General features: G+C 37.8%; 1 long non-coding RNA gene across 1 annotated transcript in view; it reads right to left on the minus strand.

Moving 5' to 3' along the window:
- LOC145675584 (uncharacterized) overlaps positions 1 to 18,251 on the minus strand; it is a 32,200-nt gene extending 13,949 nt beyond the window's left edge. The window contains exons 1-2 of the long non-coding RNA XR_014129161.1: positions 17,979 to 18,251; positions 3,249 to 3,333 (exon numbers count right to left, since the gene is read on the minus strand). This is a non-coding gene — a long non-coding RNA (uncharacterized LOC145675584). The remainder of the gene's footprint in view (positions 1 to 3,248; positions 3,334 to 17,978) is intronic.
- Between the last annotated feature and the right edge of the window lie 4,943 nt (positions 18,252 to 23,194).

Consider the following 23,194-nt stretch of genomic DNA (forward strand, 5'->3'; position numbering starts at 1 on the left):
CCTGTATATGGAATTAGGAAAAGAACAAGTGGTTTATTTATCTATTTTTACTCGAGGGCCGAATGAAACATATTCGAGGACCACCATTTGGGCAGTACTGGTTTCAATCATATGGTCTCATTATGTATGGAGACTTTCATTTCACAAAAGTTGTTCTTATTTTGTGTTATTCAACTGTTAGAGACACCCTTCTCTTCCATTACAACAAATTGATTGATTTCCTGCTGTGTAGACACCGCCCTTCCCCACACCCTTCAGGAATCAAGTAAAATATAAAAAGAAATAAATTGGACATCATTCAATCTGTGTTCATGATGAAAAGAGTCCTATTAGCACTAACGGTTGTTTCGTTCATTCAGTGATTCGACTCGATTTGCTCTCAAGGTCTTCAGAACAATACCCTCCTCTTGTTCCATCGAACTCAGCTCTCTGTCCTTGCGTTCTCTACTGCACGAACAGCGGACTCTAACTGGGTCAGTTTTCTTTATACCTGTGGTAACAAGTTACTTGTTATACACTACTTTTGTTTTTCATTCTAGCTTTGCTCTACATACCGTAGATGACACTACTTGTTCAATTTATATTCTTACTCTGTACCATAGACCATTTTTGTTATTTAATTTATGTTCATCCTCCGCACCATAGACCACCTTTGTCAAGTAATTTATATTCTTACTCTGTACCATAGACCATCTTTGTTATTTAATGTATGTTCATCCTCCGTACCATGGACCACCTTTGTCAAGTAATTTATATTCTTACTCTGTACCATAGACCATCTTTGTTATTTAATGTATGTTCATCCTCCGTACCATAGACCACCTTTGTCAAGTAATTTATATTCTTACTCTGTACCATAGACTATCTTTGCTATTTAATGTATGTTCATCCTCCGTACCATAGACCACCTTTGTCAAGTAATTTATATTCTTACTCTGTACCATAGACTATCATTGTTATTTAATGTATGTTCATCTTCCGTACCATAGACCACCTTTGTCAAGTAATTTATATTCTTACTCTGTACCATAGACTATCTTTGTTATTTAATGTATGTTCATCCTCCGTACCATAGACCACCTTTGTGAACTAATTTACATTCTTACTCTGTACCATAGACTATTTTTGTTATTTAATGTATGTTCATCCTCCGTACCATAGACCACCTTTGTCAAGTAATTTATATTCTTACTCTGTACCATAGACCATCTTTGTTATTTAATGTATGTTCATCCTCCGTACCATAGACCACCTTTATCAAGTAATTTATATTCTTACTCTGTACCATAGACCATCTTAGTTATTTAATGTATGTTCATCCTCCGTAGCATAGACCACCTTTGTCAAGTAATTTATATTCTTACTCTGTACCATAGACCACCTTTGTCAAGTAATTTATATTCTTACTCTGTACCATAGACCATCTTTGTTATTTAATGAATGTTCATCCTCCGTAGCATAGACCACCTTTGTCAAGTAATTTATATTCTTACTCTGTACCATAGACCATCTTAGTTATTTAATGTATGTTCATCCGTGGTACCATAGACCACCTTTGTCAAGTAATTTATATTCTTACTCTCTACCATAGACCATCTTTGTTATTTAATGTATGTTCATCCTCCGTACCATAGATCACCTTTGTCAAGTGATTTATGTTCATACTACGTACCATAGACAATCTTTGTCAATTTATTCACATTCATGCTTCGACCATAGACCATCTTTATCGTTTAATTTATATTCATCGTCCGTACTATAGACCACCTTTGTCAACTAATTTAAATTCACCCTTCGTACCATATACTATCTTTGTCAATTTAGAAAACAAACAATGGTTATCGTTTTAACATTCAACCTTACATATATTGCTTTTTTTTGTTGTTGAGAAAAGTAGAGGTGTTCCACTGCCTAGACCTTTGTTTGGTTTTGGGGTCATATTCGTAACACCAACTATCATCATCTATAATGACCTTGGTCAAGAAGTTTGGGTAGTTTCAAACTGATTTTTTCAAGTCCTGGCTCAAATTCAGACGATTTTTTCTTTTAAATCTTGTATGAGCAGGCGATGAACAAACTTAGCGACAACACGTCTCATTTGCAAATCCTCAGTCAAAATTTGCTGGCACGAGCTCCAACTCATTCCTGTCTTTTCTGAAATTTCGTCGATCGTGAAACGACGGTCCTCGTTTATTTATTTGCGATTTTTTCAACGTTTTCGTCCTTTCGAGATGATGAAGGGCGCCCGGAACGAGCATGATCTTCAACAATCATCTCACCACATTAAAAGCGCCCAACTCAGAAACCAAGGGCGCCGATTTCTCTGTAACTTTGGGGGAGGCATTCATAAAAAAATACATATAACAATACATATATCAAGAAAAATACATATAAAATACATATTCATAAAAATATAGGGGGCCCATATGAACTTTGGGGAGCCCGGTCCCCCAGGATCGGCGCCCTTGTCAAAAACTAGTGTGCTGCTCATAGCATCCTTCTTGAAATCCTGCTGAAGCATTTGGTAAGCTTCCGTTGTCAATTTTTCAAACAGGAAGCAAAATTTCAAACACACTCTTTGTTCCTTTAAATAGTCTATGCCATACTGATTTCTCAGGTGGGAAATGAGAACAGTTGAAAGAAACAACAGTACGATTAAACGTTAAGCACCTACTCAACTGGTTTGGGAAAGTCTCTAGTAGAACCACCTAGCGGGAGAATTCTCTACTACGCCTAGGAACGACGCGCGCTTTCAATCCGGTTACTTTTGGGTCCTTCCTCGTAATTTTGTTCAGCACAATGAGTTCTATTAATCGCTATACTCTTCTTATCTTCGAACAGTTTTTCTTTTTGTTTTCAGTTAAAGGCTGAAAATAATGTAGAATTACTAAGTTCGCTGGGAAAGAAATTGTAGAAAGTGCCATCACATTGAGGAATACCCTGTATATAAGGAAAATATATGTGTCCCCGTACTATGAAGACTACTGAACTGCAGATCGAACTCAAGGCTGTTTGAATAGAAAAATGGTAGTCACGAAATATACAACCGTAATAACAATATTTTGAATTCTCCACAACAACACTAAAAAAGGATATGCCAATCGATAATACCAATTAAAAAGAAAGAAAAAAGTTTCAATGTCAAAGTATATTTGATGTCGTGACAGTGTGCACTTTTGAGGCTAGTTCGGGTCGTAGATTCGCATCCTATTTATTGCTCATTATGAGACGCACTTTAGAAATCTAACCTTGAATTCTCTGTTGTATTCTAGGGGTGACGAAGTGAATTTTACGTGGCAGTTGCGCATTTTAGAAACGTCAGTGTTTCCAGCTCTGAAAGAAAAAAATTAAAAAAAAACTGTTAAAAGTGGAACATACAGTAACGTGAACGATTCGCATAGACATTTTGAAACATATTTAAAATTATAGTTTAAAACTCATGATAATATTAGGTTAATATTATAAGTAAATATTAGGTTAACTCATGATCATATTAGACAGAAACATTGAGAATACGCAAAAGTAATTTAAAAAAAAAAACAGGAGGCTTCCGACTTGTGAGTGCGAAGAATACGGGGGGAAGAATGAAAAGATTTAGCTGGGTCGAACAGACAGGGAATGAGGCAGTACAAACAGTAGGGGAGAAAAGAACAATTTTAGATGTAACCAGCAGAATACCCGTTCTTCGCACGGGGAGAATACATTTTATTTTAGACATAAAGGGTTAAATTTGGAAAAAATGAAATGATATTTTTAAGTTTTACGTCTTACGGTTATGCCGGTTAGGCTAAAGGAGACGGTGATGATGAGAGATGAGTGAAATGGTGGAATAAGGAAAGTGGGAGGAAACGGAAGAAACCCGAGAAAACCCACGAACACGGTGTTTGTCCACCACAAAGCATACGCGGTGCGAGCTGGGATCGGACCAGGGACCCCAAGCACCGGAGGTGAACGCTCTACCACTGAGCCACCGCGCCCCCAGGGTTAAATTTGGATTTAAATGGCATGGGAAGTGTCACTAATCGTATCAGCGATTCCAAAAACTATGGATTCGACACTAATATCGGTCATTTTCGATCATTTGTAAATATTCCCTTCCATCCCCCTCCCTTAGGTTGCACCGTCAAAGTGAAATAATAAAACCATCCCAAGCTCGAAGCTCATCTATGTTGAAAATTTGATCGAGATCGGTCGCGTGGTTTAAGAGTTATAAAATCACAAATCTAGTCACTTTTATTTTTGTAGATATAGATAGATTTAAAAAAGGAAGAGAAACTGGTTGAACTGTTTCTGAGAAGAACTGTATTCCGAAGGACGTGCTAGAAGATACAGTGGAAGGTAAAATAGGGGGTCGTGAAAAAGACTACATAGAGCTTGATGAACGATGTTAAAGCAGAAAATTCTACACATAAAGACGAAGAAGTTAGATGAAGACTGTTGTGGACCTTTTTCAGTCACAATAAGTGACCTGTCAATAACGGCAAAATACCTATGATGGAGATACAATGTGATGATGAGATTCTTCGTGTAAAATGGAAATTTTGCTAGATAACTGTTTCATAACTCTGTTCAATAAGGAAATATCAAAGAAGATAATTGGTAACCTAAGTGCAGGCATATTGAATTTTATATTGCACTAGTTGCATTCACTTCTCCAACGCTTTCCTTGCATCTCTCCCTCTCTCTCTCTCTTTCTCTGTAGCTATTTCCGTTGCCAAGAAGTGGAAGCAGGAAACAGCAAGAGAAAACAGAGAGAGAGAGAATGAGAGAGGGGGAGAGGGAGAGACTATTATTCGTTTGTCCTTGTGAGTCTTGACGTCATTGCCTCACATATACTAGATGTGAAGGAGGAGGGGAAACTGAGAAGCGAAAAATCAACTTCGCAAGAGACGAAGTAGCAACGTGAATCAGGTTTCAACGTAGGCGTCGACAGAGACACACAAATAGAGTGAATATGGAATGAATATAAGTAGAGAAGGAGGGGGGGGAGATGAGAGGCGCTATGTAACGTATGAATGGTTTAGAACGTCAGGTGAAGGGGGCAGGAGGAATCTTTACTGATTTCCAAGTAGCCATCTCTCTCTCGCAATGTTTGTATTTTCAGCCAAACTATCTCACTTTCCGCCTTCTTTCCTGGAATTCTGATTATTGCTCGTCGTAGACTGTCAACAAAAGCCCCCGACAAATTTATCTTTTTATTTTAAAAATCATCTTTTATATAACTAGATGACTCAAATAGGCGCCTTTTCTGTGTGCTATTTCACCATACACTCGGGGTTGTTTCCTGTCTTACATAAAAATACATAAGGATAAATTACACACGTATGCAAAAATACAATAAGTATTTCTTGGAATCTTTGAAAATAATGATCAAATACAGTTTAAAAAAAATCCTAAACTGTTAGAATAATTTCTACCATTTTTTGCAACATTTTTGCAAATAACTTACTAACAGCAGACAATATTGTAATTTTAAATTGTTGCTCTCTCAAGATCTTTCGTGCCACGAAGACAGAACAAGCGCTCATAAGAATAGTAAAAATTTCGGATAACATTTCTATACTAATTTGAGGACACTCAAGTGGGGGCGCGGTGGCTCAGTGGTAGAGCGTTCACCTCTGGTGCTTGGGGGCCCGGGTTCGATCCCACCCCCGCCAAGTGAACTTTGTGGTGGACAAACACCGTGCTCGTGGGTTTTCTCGGGGTTCTCCCGTTTCCTCCCACTTTCTTCATTCCACCATTTCACCCATCTCTCATCATCACCGCCTCCTTTAGCCTAACCGGCATAACCGTGGGACGTAAAACTTAAAGATTTCATTTCATTTTGAGGACACTCAATCCAACAGCACTACGTATTTTTAATCATACCAGCTGTCTACACAGCGCATTATTCAAACATGGGTATGAATCTAATCTCCTTCCCAATACCTCACCTTAGCTATACAGGGTGATGTTTCTTTTTTTTCTTTTTCTTTTTCTTTTCTTTTCTTTTCTTTTTATAATTTGGCCCATTTTTAAATTTCCATTCTAATATCTTCTAAGATTAGAAATGTAATTTAATGGCATTTCTCTTTGTTAAAATGCAAGCTTTTGGCTTTCTTTTGAGAACAGTAAATAATCAATCTGACCAAAAATGGTGGATATAGTTTTTTTTTTTTTTTTTTTTTTTTTGTCATGCAAGATTTTTCATGTATTATTATAACACTATATTTAAGAAACAAAAGAGAAAAACAGGCTATTATAAACACATTTGTCAAATTATCAATGTTTTTACTCAATTTGAATCGAACGAGAAAAATCGTTCAATGAACATACTTCTATTCAACTTGGGTGAGGGAGCACCGTTAGTTATTGTAAATGATATTTAGGGGCAGGAGTTTTTCCCAAGTTGCGAAATCGCGAAAAGTTTTCGTACAAAGCCGAGAGTTGGTTTTCTAACGAACTACGTCAGATTGAGTAATGAAATAGGTATTTTGAAGTCGCGACAAAATGCGATAACTGACATTTTGAGCGAAATGTGCCGCAAAACGCGACAAATTGCGAATTTTTTTTAAAAAGGTCAATTTTAGTTGTTAAAATACAGAAATAAAAAGTACAATTTTTTCAAAGGGGAGAAAAATTTAAACTTAAATAACTTGAGCCTGTCGGCAATATGGCTTCCAATAACGAATACTGACTATGAAAGGATTTTTTAAATACAGCTTGGTAATCAATGATAGAAGGCTATAGATGAAAGATGAAAATGTTGAAACATGCAATATGCTGCAATTTTCATCAGAATAATAATTTGCAGACGAGATATACTAGAAGATACTGCATTAATCTATTGTATGTATGTGTTTTTACAGGTATATGTTTTTGGTGTATAGCTAATACAATGTGTAGTGTTTTGTGATGGAAATCGTGATGATACTGTGCTAGTGTATTTTAAGTTTTTGGACTTGTAGAAGAAAAAAGAAGTAATTTGTTGTTAGTAACCGCATAAAGAATAACTTCATTGTCCTACGTAGCATTATTGATTTATTGCTTATTACTTATATTGGGCTTACATTAGAATTTGTATAATTTATATTAAGAGTTTGTAAAATAATTTACTTAGCGACAAAAAGAGAAATTTTATATTTCAAAATGCGACAAAATACGAAATTTTTAATTTCAAATGCGAAATATTTAATTTCAAATTGCGAAAAACTCCTGCCCCTAATGATACTTCATTCTGACCCTCAGATTTTTTTCCCCTCACCCAATCTGTGAAACTGTGAACGATCCTTAAATTCATAGGAAAGTGTAAAATATCGTTTTGTCATGTCTTCCGATCACCCCATCACACAATGACTAAGAATTCGCTTCCTTGCTACTATCATTTTAGCCCTGGTTGCTTCCGGCTTCCGTTAACATTTCCTCTTGAGCAAATGAGTGGCCTTCTTTTTTAAAAAAAAAAAAAAGTTTTCCTTATTTATATACAAACATTACATAAGTATATTTGCTATCTGTTCCTCTCTTGGAATAAACATCAACTAACCTCTTTCTTTTCTGCATAGATAACTCACACCTACACAATGTTGCAAAAAATATACGTGATTTGATAATAAAGATCGCGTGATACATTTTGTCAAATCTGGTTTTCCGAAATTAGACTTATGTTGCCAGTGAGACAAAAGATTTCTCGTTCTCGAAAATGTGACGAGAAATGTATTTTTAAATTCGAGACCGGACGAGAAACAGACAAATTTCTCGAGTTTTCGTCGGCAAGACTACTTCACTCAAGTTTTCGAGTTCAAGCGCTGTTTTAGTATTACATAATGAATACATTGTATAAAAGTGATAAATTGATAAAGTGGTTTGCGAACGTAATGAATACCATTTGTGAGCATTTAGAGATATGCATTAAATATGGTTTCAATGTTGTTATAAAATAGAGGATCTGCCCATACAAGAAAATCGTGAAGCCATACATCACAGCTTCGCCACACCTACTCTGCCCACTTCGCGCCAATAAGATCGCAATGTTCCGAGCTAACAATCATGGCGGAAACGAGAGTAGCCAATCAGACGTGCTGGTTCAGACGATGCTCGTTTTTTTTTCTTCACTGAGTTCATATGATGAAGATACGTATATTATGGGCAGATCCTCTATTTTATAACATCATTGGTTGTTATATCACAACCGTGGGGGAAATATTGTGATGCAAAAGATTTCTAAATACTTCTAATTTTGTTAATCATGGCGTAAATTTTATGCATAAATTTATATATCGAGACGAGACAAGAAAACTTTATATCTCTTCTTGTGGATAACACTAGATACAGCGCCGGATGAAAATTTTCATATTTTTGTTAAGAGTCTTCATTCCGGCGAGATTAAAATACCGCTAATTTTACAGTAATTATGTGATATCTTCAAATAGATAAAAGATAATCGAAATGTGGGACAAGAGCGCCCTAGACAATATTATTTTACATGAGATACCGTTATCACGACTCACTTATCTGCTTTCGATTTCGAGCCATTTTGAAAATCGGCATTTATTTTCGCGTTTCTAAACAGCTGAAAACGGAAAGCCGCTAGGTGACTTGTGATAACGGTACCTCACGCAAAATAATATTGTCTAGGGCGCTCTTGTTCCATATTTCAATTATCTTTTATCTATTTGAAGATATCACATAATTACTGTAAAATTAGCGGTATTTTAGTTTCGCCGGGATGAAGACTCTTAAAATCAGAAAAAGCAGTTTTATATCCGACATGCTAGTTGGACTGATTTACTGGTTCTGCTGAAGTTTCTGAAACCAAGCAGGGATATATACTTAGTCAGTACTTTGGAAAAGGCAGACATTATGGAAATGATGTTGGATTTAAGGCGTTCGCGTAGGGTAAATAAATAAATAAATATGCGGTTTAGCGTCACCAAAACTAGCAATGAGGCTCAAGCTAGCTTGGGTTAAGTACCCTCTATGCGGACTGTCCACTGTCGGGTTTTCGATCCTCAAAAAACTCACTACTGTCGATTGATACCGCGCTAGAGCTCGTTACCACTCAATTGGTCTCTGGTTCTCAACCTTCAATAAGGCAAAATCTCCCTCGGTTGAGCCTCGGGACCGCGTACTTCTCGTACTCACCATAGACTTAAAATTGCTTACAGTTCCGGTGTTCGTGCGACTCATTTAGTTTTTAATTTGGCATTTTTGATTTTATTATGTATAGCGATTTCAGCTTTGTTAATATTCTTAGTACTGTATCTTTGGTGGCGCTTCTGATCTCGAGTTCGATTCCCAGTAATTGTCTTCCGTAAGTGTTGCATCAAACTGAGTAGCCTTCATGCACAATGTCATCAGTTAATCTTTTCGTCTTTTGACAATAAGTTATTCAGTTGAATACTGCCAACAAAGTATCTCCTCTCCCTGTTCTTTTTTTTTTTTTTTCATCATGCCTTACAGCTCAATTGAGGAGTTTAATGCAATAAGGGCGTAAGTTTGAAACATGCAGTTGGAGAAAAATGATGTTGAAAATTTAAGTAGTATTCTTTTTTTTTTCTTACATAAAACAATGTAACATGCAGCATTTTATTCTGATATTGAATTGAAATGTTACCAGGAGGCTAAACAAACATGGCAAAAGCCACAAATGCGTTTGATGCAAAAAGAGCGTAAACTCGCTTACGTCCTTATTACGTCAAACTCCTGAGTTGTCGATCATGAGGTTAAAGTTTAGCGTTACAATGAGACTATATGAGACACGAAAGCCTACAGCTTAACGTGGTATCCGGACTAGATGAGCTCCCGCCGGAGATCAACATGCTATTGTTAAAAAATTTGAACACTCGTTTCTATTTGAGAATTCCTGTATGTAGGACTACCTATGAGAATGGGTTGAACCTGTCTCTTCTTGGAAACTGTGTCTGTTTTTTTTATTGGAAGATTTCTGTGTCGTCTTGGTCTTGTAAACAACATTTATGTGGATTCTTAACTACAGGTGGAAATAAGTGAAGTTAGTATGAACTTTGAGAATACTGTAGCCTAGTGGTTACAACGTTCGACTCATGTCCAGGTGGTCCCGGGTTCGATTCCAGGTCGGTGCTTCCCAATTCTCGACGTCCACCCAGCGTCATGAGGCTAACTGGGGAGCCATGTGAATGAAAGATGTGACGGTCACTAGGTCTAGAAAGGTCCCGGTACACCGGTCAGTGACAGGGCGACGCAGCGCACTGATCATGTTGTCATCAACTAGGCTAGACGTAGTTCAGACGATCGCTGACAGATGGCGTTGGAGCAGCTCAGCCCCATTAGGTTGTTACCCAACTGGTTTTAAGCGTGAACTACGCCTTCGTCTCTTTGAGAACTTTGTTGAAAGATAAAGTATTAACATTCCTTACATACACTCTCAAGAAATATGTTATTTTAAAGAGATTACGCGATAGAATGTATCTAAAAGGGAAGGTTTTTGGTATCAATCATAATATGCAGTTAGTCATGTCTGTATTAAAAAAAATAAATAAATAAATAAAAAATAAGAGAAATATATTCACCTCGTTCACTCACTTCTACTGTAAACTTAGCAACTTTGGAACATGCCGTCCCATAGATTTAGTATATGGCTACTGAGGATGGGTTTCCGATGCATTACCCTCCGCAGCGAACACGACCTAGGTGGCTAGTCTGCAATTTTACTTTCGCCAGAGTTATAAATCATACTTTGAGCCAGTCAGGGTTTCCAGGCCTTACTGCCACAACCTTATTCTCATCCATGCAAATCACGAGAAATAACCCTATTGTGTTACATAGGTTTTTTTGTGATTAGCTAATTTTCTCGGAATTTCCTTGTATTTTTGTGAATTTTCTTGTTATACACACTACATACTTTATAATAACAGAGTTCCATACTCTGTACCAAGCATCTTCCAAGCAGCTGTTTATTGCTAAAATCCCCTTGCCTGGCAACACGTCTTTCCTTTTTTTTACCTTCCTTTAGATATCTTTTACTGATTCCGAAACAGTAGGCGCTCTATTAGGAATGCGCACGAGACAAAATTTGTAGCTGTCTCGTGTCGAAAATGTGCTGTAAAAGTGATGTCTCGACTCGAAAAATGTATATTTTTCTATTGGAAGAGCTGTGTCTCGACTCGAATTTTGTCAGGAAAATCCTGTCTCGACTCGTCTCGTCTCGTGCGCATCCCTACGCTCTATTGTTCTGAAACGAACCCAAATACGCTCCAGTCTACGTATTCGCGTTTGCAGCACATTGTGATTAGCCATCCACCATTTAAATACATGGTCAGCGTATTCCAAGCGTACGCAAGAGCCTTAAAATACGCGTTGCCAACGCATCGAATAGCCATGCAATAAGAAACCGTAAAAGCTTAATCTTCCACCTACCCCCTCCCTCCAAAAAAAGTTGCGAATGTAAATGTTCCCTTTTGAAAATAAAACTCCTCTTTTGTAAGACTGTACAATCGTTATTGACTCCAAAACAACCATTTCGGTTTGGATAGACAATCACAGTTAAGTAATGCAAACTCGTGTATAAGATCCGTACTGTTCTCTTCATTGGTTCATTTTGGAGATGAGTATGTTCATGAAAAAAAGGGGAGAGAAATCAGGGGCGTCATTTAGGGGGGGCAGGAGGGGGCAATTGCCCCCCCCCCCAAGAGTTTGAGGAACACATATACTTTAATCAGTTGTATACTAATATACTACTACAAAACATGAAAGTCTTATGTCGGTGGTGCTCTTGCCCCCCCCCCCAAGCGAAGTCTGAAATGACGCCCCTGAGAGAAATACATCTATAAAAATGTGTAACCTTGGGTTCTTTTCTTAAAATGACCTTGTAGTATATTTTTATCTGGTAAGTCTTACACATGAATTTATCTTTCCCTTCTGTTCTCCTTCATCTCACATTTTGTGATGACTCTGCAATCTTTTGTAGATTTAACACGGACTTTTTTTATCAGTTATTATTTTTTAATGATCACGTTCATTATGCTGTAGCGAGTTAAAATTACTTTTATGGTTTTTGTTTCATGTTTCGTAGTGCTTCTTGCAACGGAATTGTTAGCACGCGTATCTTTTAATGCTTGAAGTCTCGCGTTCAATTCTCAGCGTGAACATAATGTTTTGTTGCTGAATTCCGGTGCGAAAAATAGAGTGCTCATGAGTACTGGCGCAAATACCAGGGGGGATGAGGGGGACACGTACCCCTCAATCTTGGAACTGGAAGGACTTCCCCCCCCCCAATAATACGATTTGAAATTTGTGTTTTGGAAAGAAATGATGATTTCTGTCCGACTGCCACTTCATCTACATTGCCTGATTATAATATACAACAGGTTCATCTCAGAAATCAGATTCATCTAACGTAATATGAGTCTCTCCCCCCAGAATAAGCCTCAAATTTGCCCGCCTTCTAATGTTGAAGACAACTCTGCTCCTCTGATCCTCCACAGCATTGTTTGTCAACTTATTAAATATTTTGAACATCGCTAAAAAAATAATAAATAAATAAATAAATAAATAAATAAAAAAATTAAAAATTTTACCCGTTCCCTACTTCCCCCCCCCCCTTAATGTTGAAGACAGATTTGCGCCGCTGCTCATGAGACTAGGAGTATTACATTTTAAAATTCGAGACGGTTTGAGAACTAGATAATTCTCGTTTCGTCTGGAAAATGAAACAACAAATTCAACAAATTTCGTGGTTAACACTAGTTCACCCAATTTTAGATCTCAAATACGGTTTTATTCTTACATAATCTATAGTATAGAAACTATAAATGGATAGAGGATTGTACGAACATAATGAAAAGCATTTACCAACATTGAAAGAGAGACGCAACTCCTTTTTCAGTACTCAACTAATAAGCATGGTTTGAATGCTGTTATATGATACCCTTCGTGAACCTCTGTACACGCCGAAGAATTCTGACAACTTCTAGCTGTTTTTTTTAAATCGATGCATAGGGTTTGTACAGTTACTCACATAAGTACCTGGTTCCCTGACTGTTATAATTCCAATACTTGGGGTCCGAGTACTTATGTGGGTGACTGTACATTTAAAAAAAAAAAAAAAAAAGAGAGAGAGAGAGTGTTCTAAATGAGACCAGAAAGGCATTCCGAGAATCAAGACGAGATAAGACGACAAGGGACTTCAAAACATGAACGAGACGAGAAAACTTTATTTCACGTCCCGTGGGCAGCACTATTCGGCGTCCACCCAGCGTCGTGAGGAGTCACGTGACGGTCCCTAGATCTAGAAAATTTCTGATACGCTTGCTAGAGACAGGGCCACGGAATGCGGTGACCCACGCGTTGGTCACTAGGCTTGACGTAGTTCAACCGTTCGCTAACAGATGGCGTTGCAGTGGCTCAGGCCCACAAAGAGGTTTTACGCCAAGTGGTTTGGCTTCGATGGGCAGCACCAGTTACAAATATCTGACGAGATTACATTTATTGATCACCTATATATAAGCTATTATCCTTGCTCCAACTCTCTATAGACTGTAACTCCAGGGTTATTTTTGACTTTGCTAATGCAGTGCTGTGGGAAGAGCAATGGAACGACCTCCCCTTGAATCCGCCTGTCGCCATATATATTGGAGTATAGAGAAGATGCCACCCCTTCTCCGCCTTTGGCACTCTGTTGAAACCGGAAGTTATAAAACTTATCCGCTTCAGGTTTCTACGGTAAGTACCCGGCTATTTGAGGCGATCGCAAAGCGTATTTATTGCTCATGCGTACTCTTGGAATACGCTGACCATGTATTTAAATGTAGATGGCTAAACATAAACGCGAAAGCAATAAAATTGCTGAGAAAACGTCAGCTCGAGCGTATTTGGTGCGGGTCGGAACAATAGACCGCTTGCTGTTTAAAAGATTTCAAAAGGAAGGAAAAGAAAGGAAAGACGTGTTGCCAGGCAAAGGGATTCTAGCAAGAAACAGCTGCTTGGAAGATGGTTTGTGCAGAGTATTGGAACGCTGCTATTACACACCTGGACCTGGCAAAAAGACCTGGAAACCCTGACTGGCTCACAGTATGATTTACACATCTAGTGAAAATAAAATTACTGAATAGCCCCTTTGGCCGCGTTCGCTACAGGGGGTAACGCTTTCTCGACTAGCCTAGGACTAATAGTTAGTGTCGCTCACAATACAAGACGGACGAGAAATAATGTTTTGTAGTCTCGTCTCATTTCGATAAATTTTGTAGAAGTCTCAATATTTTCTCGTCTCATTTTATAAATTTATGCACAAAATTTATGCCCTAATCTTGTTCATTTCATCTAGAAGATATCAGAATCCTTCTGTGTTACGAAGGACCCACAAACAGTTTGATATAACAACGTTTAAACTATTATGGTACTGTATATTGTATAATGACCATCTGTTTGTATCTATGAACGTTGATAAAAAGCTCTTCATTGTGTTCGTACAATAGCTCTATCAATTTATAATTTTTATATTATGAATAATGTACTACTAAAACAGTTTGTGGTCTAGGAATTGGATGAACTATTGTGCTGCCAAAATGTCTTGAGCCGTGGCAAAAATGCGAACTAACGCTGACACCGTCACACACCCACACGTTGAGCCAATGAGGATTCAGCTCTTGCTAAGCGAGAGAAAGCAAGTGGAATTCCTTCAGCCGATAGCAGCGCTTGCAACTGAAGACTAGGGATCAAGTCAATGTAGCATATCTATAGTGTTGCCTGGGAAACTCAATAAATTTTTCATTTCAAAAATCCAACGAGATTTGCCATCTGTCAGATAACGAGTAACAACTCTCGTGTGTAAATCAGCGTCATAAGCATAGATTCTATCTTCGTTCTGATTCATCTGTTGAAACCGGAAGTAGTAGATTTAGTGGCCTCCGGTTTCGATATTTGAGTTTCCTTCAAGTAGAAGCGCTCTGAGAGATATCTATCTATATATGTTGCTCTAAGGAAATTCAATATCTAAACCGGAGGCCATTAAATCTGCCACTTTCTGTTTCAACAGAGGAATCAGAACGAAGATAGAATCTATGCTTGGGACGCTGGATGCATTTAGACGGAAGTTCCTCGTTTTCAGTTAGCGTCTAAATACAGTAAAACACCGATTATCCACGAGTGGATGAACGTCGGTCGGGATTATCTGCGAGCGCATAAAACTCCACTGCGGTCGCAATCAATTATTTTTCATAAGTAGTCGCTGCAGGCTGACACACCACATGAAAATAAGTACTGTATGTTATAAAACATAAAAATAACTTGCTTTATATAAAATAAATACATTTCAAAGTGCAATTCTACTCTGGTAAGCAGAAGGCGCTGATTGTTGTTAAGGTATGAAAAGCGGGAATTGGGAAGAGCGATTTACGTGGTAGTAAATTAAATTCATTGTTCACTGCGGTGTGAGAGTCCGCGGACGAACACTGGAGGATTAATTACGTACCTATAATAATAATAATAATAATAATAATAATAATAATAATAATAATAATAATAATAATAATAATAATAATAATCCAATACAACAACCGGGAAAATACAATAGGTCCTACCGTGCAAAATTCAAAAATTACTGACAGATTTACAGTATAGAATTATTTGTTGTTTACTATCCTTTATTTTAGTGGTTTGAGACGTAGAACACTTTGAGACGTAGAAACATTTTTAAAAGTTTTATTATAATTTTTGTACAATAAAACTTTGTTGTTTTTATGTTGAAATATGTTTTTCGTGAAAACGAAATGAAATCTTTAAGTTTAACGTCCCAGGTTATGCCGGTTAGGCTAAAGGAGACGGTGATAATGAGAAATGAGTGAAATGATGGAATGAAGAAAGTGAGATGAAACGGGAGAACCCCGAGAAAACCCACGAGTACGGTGTTTGTGCACCATAAAGTCCACACGGCGCGAGCTGGGATCGAACCAGGGACCCCAAGCACCGGAGGTGAACGCTCTACCACTGAGCCACCGCGTCCCCTATGTTTTTTGTGTTTGGACCTCATATTTAGTCGTTTTCGGGTTATCCGCGTTGCCCTTGACACCCAATTCTGCGGATAATTGGAGCTTTACTGTATATCCAAACTTGCAATTGTAAGTTTCAACAATTATACAATTGCAGATTGCTGCCGTAACATGTAAACATAAAAATTCTTATTGGACAGGTAGTCTAGGTAGCATCAATTTATTTCTGCATTTGAGCTCTACAATTTACAGTGTTCTTTCCATCTTCTTGAACCACACGAGAAAGAAACTTGCTAATGCTACGAAACTAGACAAACGTTCCGATTGGGGGAAAATTTAAAAAAAAAAAAAAAAAAAAAAACGGAAACGAAAACGAAAACGTCCTAGTAGCAAGAAACTTGTTGGCCAGTTCGGCCGTGATTGGCTTTTGGGTCTTTCTACGCTTGCACTTGAAACGCATGCTTTCATACAATTTGTCTTTAGTTATACTTGCAAGCTATGCTTTAGACCCTTCGCAGAGCATCACAGCATCACTGGTAGTTCATTGGCTATTGACTTGACTTGACTTGTAAAACACTTGCGTCAAGCTTGAATGAAACACTAAATGGAAGGTCGTCTCCATGTAACTTAATCCAGCTTGCGGAATGCTTGCACGCTATCCAATCAACCTGGATGCAAGTTTGACTGACTTGTAATTCAAGCTTACAGTAAACGGTTTGAAAGCTGTCTCTGCTATTAGTGTGGTGTTATCAGGTGGTGTAGTAGTTAGGCTGTCGTAGGTTCGACTCCCACGGAAGAGCATTGGACGTTTTTAACTGTCCTCGAGATTCGAGTTTTTGTTTGCTCTTATGAGAGTAACATAGTTCACTCAAGTCCTGAATCGCAAACACTGTTTTATTCTACACTATGATTCATAGTATAAAAAGTACAAATTAATAAAATAAAAATGAGAAAAATGAATTGAAATCTTTCAGTTTAACGTCCCACGCATATGCTCTTTTGAGCTAAGGGAGAAGACAAATGATTAAGGCAAGTGAATGATGGTGGAACAATCGGTAGAATGAGGATGTGGGAGAAAACCCACGGACACGATGTTGTCCACCACAAACTTACTTTGTTGGGGATTGAATCAAGGACCCCAGGCACTGGAAGTAAGCGCTCTACCACTGGGTCACCGTGATCCCACCCCTGAGAAGGAAAAGCATTAGAATAAATATGGTTTAAATGTTCTTATCATAGTCTTTATGAATTTCTCGTGGTGTACAAGTCTGATAACGTCTAGTTGAAATTAAGAAGAAAAAAATTAGGGATAAATTTACAAATCGAGTCGAAACAAGAATTATTGAGAATCGAGACGAAACGAGTAAACCTTACTTCTCGTCTCATAACAGTGTCGTGTCGTGGGGGGGGCGAGCGGGGCGACAGCCCCGGGTGCCAAAGTAAGGGGTTGCAAAATTTGGGAGGAAAGAAAGAAGGAAAAAAAGAGAGAGAGGAAAAATCACTAGGAATATTTAGATCAATAGCAGTATTTTTAAATCTAATATTTAATTTGATCAGGGACCAGCAGTATTTACACTTTTTGCGTCCCTAGACACTTGCTAAAAGCGCCCCACCCGTATATTAAATGGAAGAAAAAAAAGGTAATGAAAAGTGCTCAAAATCAAGGAAAAGCAGGTTTTATTTTTGAAAATTTTCTTACGTTTCGCGCCAACCAAGGTGGCGCTTCGCGGCTAGAACGTCGACCTCACTCATATGTACGGTGACTCCGTCGTATGCTCTCGCCCCGGGCGCTGATTTTCCACGGCACGGTACTGTCTCATAGGCAATACTACTTTTAACATATGTTTCTCATAAAACATGTATATACACCCATATAAGTATATGGCCAACTTTACTAGAACACTAATTAAAATTAGATAATAACAATGAGCAAATAGCTGCAGTAAGCAAGAAGATTTACTTTCAATAGCAACCGTAAAGGAAAGAAAGAGAAAGTAAGTATTTACTTAATAAATTGTAATTCCACAATGTACTTGCCATCAAATACACGTCCCAACTCGCTCGTGTGTGACGTCACAATGAATTTCTTGAGAGTGAGTTCGCTCTGGTCTGCTCCAGGCGATTTGTTGTTGTGGAAGTCAACGAACGAACGGCGCGGGGCCTCTCTTTCACTGTTTCTTGTGAGAAATGGAGGGGAGAAAAGAAGGAGGCAGCGATTGTGAAGGTCGACTACTTCTCAGGTCAACGTCCCAGCGACTCACTTTCACTTTCCATGTGGGACAAAACACTCGGCCACTGACTGCAATTCATCCCTCATAGGTTCTTTATACAGTACACTTTTCTCTTTCAAAACCAGGCCTCTGTGTCGTTGAATTTCTGGCGATTTTCACTCAAGAGTTTTCAACGTATACCGTGGAATTTGGCCACTTTCTAACTTGCTCAGCTGCTTATTTTGACCGCACATGTATAGAATCGTCTTGAGACACGGGTTCGATTACTGTGGATATCCGTAGCAATGTAGGTTTCGAGGATGTAGTTTTAATTTCGTTGCGATTTGTCGCATAAAATTGTGGATACTGTGAGAAGATTAGATTTTCACTACCATTCTTATTATCATAGGTATTCTATCACAATTGGCAGGTCACTTGCTGCGACTGAGAAGCTTCTACGGTCTTCCGCTAACCTCTTCGTGTTCAAGTACGATTTTTTCTGCTATGATATTGTCCATTAATTTTAGTCTTCTTCGCCCTCTCCCTCTTTTTCCTGCTACCATACCCTCTAGCACGTCCCTCATGATACAGTTCCTTCTTTTCCTTCCTAGCCAATGCCCTAACTGTTCTTTTCTCCCATACCATTCTTAACATCCTCTCATTCATTTTCCGCTCGACGCAGCTAATTCTCTCCATTCTTTTCCATATCCACATTTCGAAAGTTTCCAGTTATTTGTAATCATTTTTGCGTATAACTCCCATGTTTCTGCCTCATACAACACAATACTCCATACGAAGCATTTTATGAGTCTTTTAAAATTGTAACAATGGAAATTATTTTTTGAAAGCATAATTGTTGTAGAACAAACAAGTTGTATCTTTGTATTTGTCAGCTCATTATCTGCGGATGCGGATCGAGGTGTGGATGCGCACGATATCTGGTTCGGATTCCACGTTAACAATGTGGAGTACCTACGCCATCTTTATTTTTATCCCATTATTTTGTTTGTTTCTCTTATCTTTGAAATGAACTAAAAATTTAATACTTTCATTCTACATATTTGTTCTTCAAGTCTAATTTTCCTTTACTTCATAAAAAAAAATTACGATATTTAATTATAATCAGTGTTGCCAGGAGATGAGACAAAAAATTTTGTCGAGTCTTGTTGGTATCTATAGTTCACTCAGATCTCAAACCCTGCTTTAGTGTTACATGACTGATAGTATATAAAATTTATAAGCTGATGAAGAAGTTGTACGAAGGGCTTTTATTAATGTTGAAAAAATACGTAAGTCATTACACAATATATACTCCCCACACGCTACGTAGATCTTTCGTGACGCAGAAGGATCTTTCTGATACCTTCTAGATGATTTTTTTTTTTTTAATCAGGGCACAAATTTTGTACATACATTTACAAAAGGAGTCGAGGAAACTTTTGAGGCGGGACGAAAAATAATTTTTTGGCGTCAATACAATAGTCCTACAAAATTCACTATAGCAATACTGTTATACAAACCAAATTCATTTAAAAAAAAAAGATAAAATAAAATTTCTCAGCTTAACGTCCCATGATTATGCCTTTTTGGCTAACGGAGACTATGATTAAGGCGAATAAAGTATAATGAAAGAATTGGTGGAATACAAAAGTGGGAGGAAACGTGACTTCCCGAGAAAACCCATAGGCACGAAGTTCTCCACTACAAACTTACTTGCCCCGGGATTGAACCAGGGACCCTCACGCACCAGAGGAAAGGACCGTACTCACTGAGCCGACGTGTCTCCATATCATATTTCAATATTTTTTTTTTTCGAGTCGTGGTGACTTAGTCGATAGGGCGGCTACTTACCGACTAGAAGTTTTCGATTTGATTCCCAGAAAGGGAGGGATTTAATCTCTCTTTTTACGATCTTCCAGGAATAAAGCTAGCACAGCCCCCCCTGAAACGAAATCGTTAATACGCTACTGCTCATCAGTGTTCGACAACAATCGAATACTCACATCAAAACCATTGAATAAATTTAAAAGCATAGGCATAACTAGAACGGGACAAGGGGGAGGGGTCAGGTCCTCCTAGAACAATCGTTGGATCACAGGCTGAAGGTGTGCGTATATAACACATGGGCTGAAAAGTCCCGGGCCTAACAAAGAAAACACCGTTTTTTTGGTTCAAAATTAGCTTTATTCATCAACGTAATCTCCATGAAGAGCAACGCAATCAGTCCAGCGCCGCTCTAACATTTCAATACCACTTTTGTAGAACGATTTATCTTTTGCCTCAAAATAGGCCTCAGTTGCAGCGATAACCTCTTCATTCGTGCGAAATTTCTTACCGGCGAGCATTTTTTTCAGGTCTGCGAACAGCCAGTAGTCGCTGGGAGCCAAATCTGGCGAATACGGTGGATGTGGGAGCAATTCGAAGTTCAATTCATGTAGTTTTGCCATTGTTTTGATTGACTTGTGACACGGTGCGTTGTCTTGATGATACAAAAGTTTTTTCTTTGCCATATGCGGTCGTTTCTTTGCAATTTCGGCCTTCAAACACTCCAATAACGCTATATAATAGTCACTGTTAATGGTATGTCCTTTCTCAAGATAGTCGATAAATATTACACCACGCACATCCCAAAATACCGAGGCCATAACCTTGCCAGCCGATTGTTGTGCTTTCGGGCGCTTTGGACGGGGTTCACCAGTTGCTGTCCACTCAGATGCCGATCGTTTTGATTCCGGAGTGAAGTGATGGATCCATGTTTCATCCATGGTCACATATCGACGCAAAAAGTCCGGTTTGTTACGTTTAAACGTGGCCAAACACTGCTCAGAAGCATCAACACGTTCTTGTTTTTGGTCAACAGTGAGCAAACGCGGCACCCACTTTGAACAGAGCTTTCTCATAGTCAAATGCTCATGCAATATAAAGCCAACACGTTCTTTTGATATCTTTACGATGTCAGCTAACTCACGCACCTTCACTTTTCGATCATTCAAAACAAGTTTGTGGATTTTTTTTATGTTTTCTGATGTTACTGCCTCATTTGGACGTCCACTGCGTTCTGCATCATCGGTGTCTCTACGACCACGTTTGAAGTCAGCAAACCAACGTTTTATTGTTGTTTCTGATGGAGCGGAGTCCCCATAACACTTTTCAAGCCATTGCTTCGCTTGAACGGTATTTTTTCCCATCAAGAAGCAGTGTAAAATTAAAACACGAAATTGTTTTTGATCCATTGTTTTGAAACTAACACAAGTAGGGTCACTCTTAGCACAATAACTCACAGACGAATGAATAGAATATCATGAAATTCTCACAGCTGTCTTGTGAAGGTTAGTATTCACTGAAAACAAGGTGACTGCAATACAACTAGCGCCATCTATGTGTTAGGCCCGGGACTTTTCAGCCCATGTGTTATATATCCTAATCCTATAATAATAATAACTATATATAAAACTACATGAGCTGTCATAAATTATTGAGCACTTCCTGTAGGACTACAATGGTTAAATTTGGCATGATTGTAGCTTTCAGAAACTAACCCACAGAAAAATTGCCAAAAATGAATATTTTTAATTTTTAGGGGGTCTAAAGAGGGAATGAAGAATTTTCCCAATGTTATTTAAATGGGCCTTTTTTGGACCTATAATCTCATATTTTAGGTACTTAGAATTGGAATAAAAACTTGAAATTCGGTATGCATGTACGTTTTCGTTAGCTCTACTTAAGTAAATCAGTAAAAATTTAAAAAATCCAACTTTAGACTGGTTTTATGGGAAACTGAAAAATCTTTCCCATGTTATTTATGTGAGACACCTTTTACAAAATTATTGGGCACTTTCTGTAGGGTTACAATGATTAAATTTGACATGATTGTAGCTTCTCGGCACTAACCGACAGGAAAATTGCCAAAAAGTGAATATTTGGAATATTTTTAATTTTTAGGAGGTCTAAAGGGGGATGAAGAATTTCCCCATGTTATTTAAATGTGCGTGTTTTTTTTTTTAACTTATAATCTCATTTTAGATCAGCGTTTCCCAACCTTTTCCAACTTGCGGCGCACTACGGGCGTAACTTGAATTCACGCGGCACACTCATAGATATTATTATTTGTAAATATAAAATACCGCGGTATTTTTTCTGTGATTAGCCTACTGATCTCTTTCTCTCAGAGAAGAAAGCTCGATCACTGGTTTTCCCCGTGGTAAATCATTATGCTTATTTTTCATTCTAATTTAAAAATAGAAAACAATTGCAATGAAATATTGGACTTAGGTTTTTAAAACTAAGCTTTCTTTTTCGAAAACTGTATCCAACCTTTCACTAAGAAGAAAGATCACTAAATAACGAACGAACAAACAAATCTCTTTTAGTTTTAAAACACAAATGTAGGTAATTTGTATGCATGTTTGCTTTGTCGAAAGATTGAATGATATTTTAAAATTTGAAGTTACGAAATAGTCTGCAGCAATAAAGAAGCAATAATCGTCATAACAATGACAACAAATACTTATTTCAACATTAAAAATGTACAAAAAAAGTAACATGATATGTAACTTAAAGTTGTAGATTCATAGTAGAGGTTCATAGTAATGTGAAATACAAATATACATTTTTTTCCTTTGTCTTGCAATTTGATTGCTATGGAATTAATAATTTTTCGATTTCCTCGCGGCACACCAGCGGCCCATTCACGGCACACCGGTTGGGAAACGCTGTTTTAGATACTTGCAATTGGACTAGAAATTTGAAATTTGGTATGCATATACGTTTTCGTTAGCGTTACCAAACTAAATCACCAAAAATAAAAATTTCCAACCTTAGTGGGGTTTTATGAGCAATTGAAAAATCTTCCCCATGTTGTTTATATGGGACACCTCTATACGCCAAAATGTTTAAGCACTTCCGGCAGGATTACAATGGTGAAATTTGGCATGGTTAAAGCTTTCTGGAACCAAATCGAAAATTGGCAAAAGTTAATATTTTTAGTTTTTAAGGGAACTAAAGGAGGGATGAAGAAATTCCTATGTTACCGGTATTTAAATG

This window comes from Thermobia domestica, chromosome 18, assembly GCF_964235325.1.
Source record: "Thermobia domestica chromosome 18, izTheDome1.hap1.1, whole genome shotgun sequence".
NCBI classification, from domain to species: domain Eukaryota; kingdom Metazoa; phylum Arthropoda; class Insecta; order Zygentoma; family Lepismatidae; genus Thermobia; species Thermobia domestica.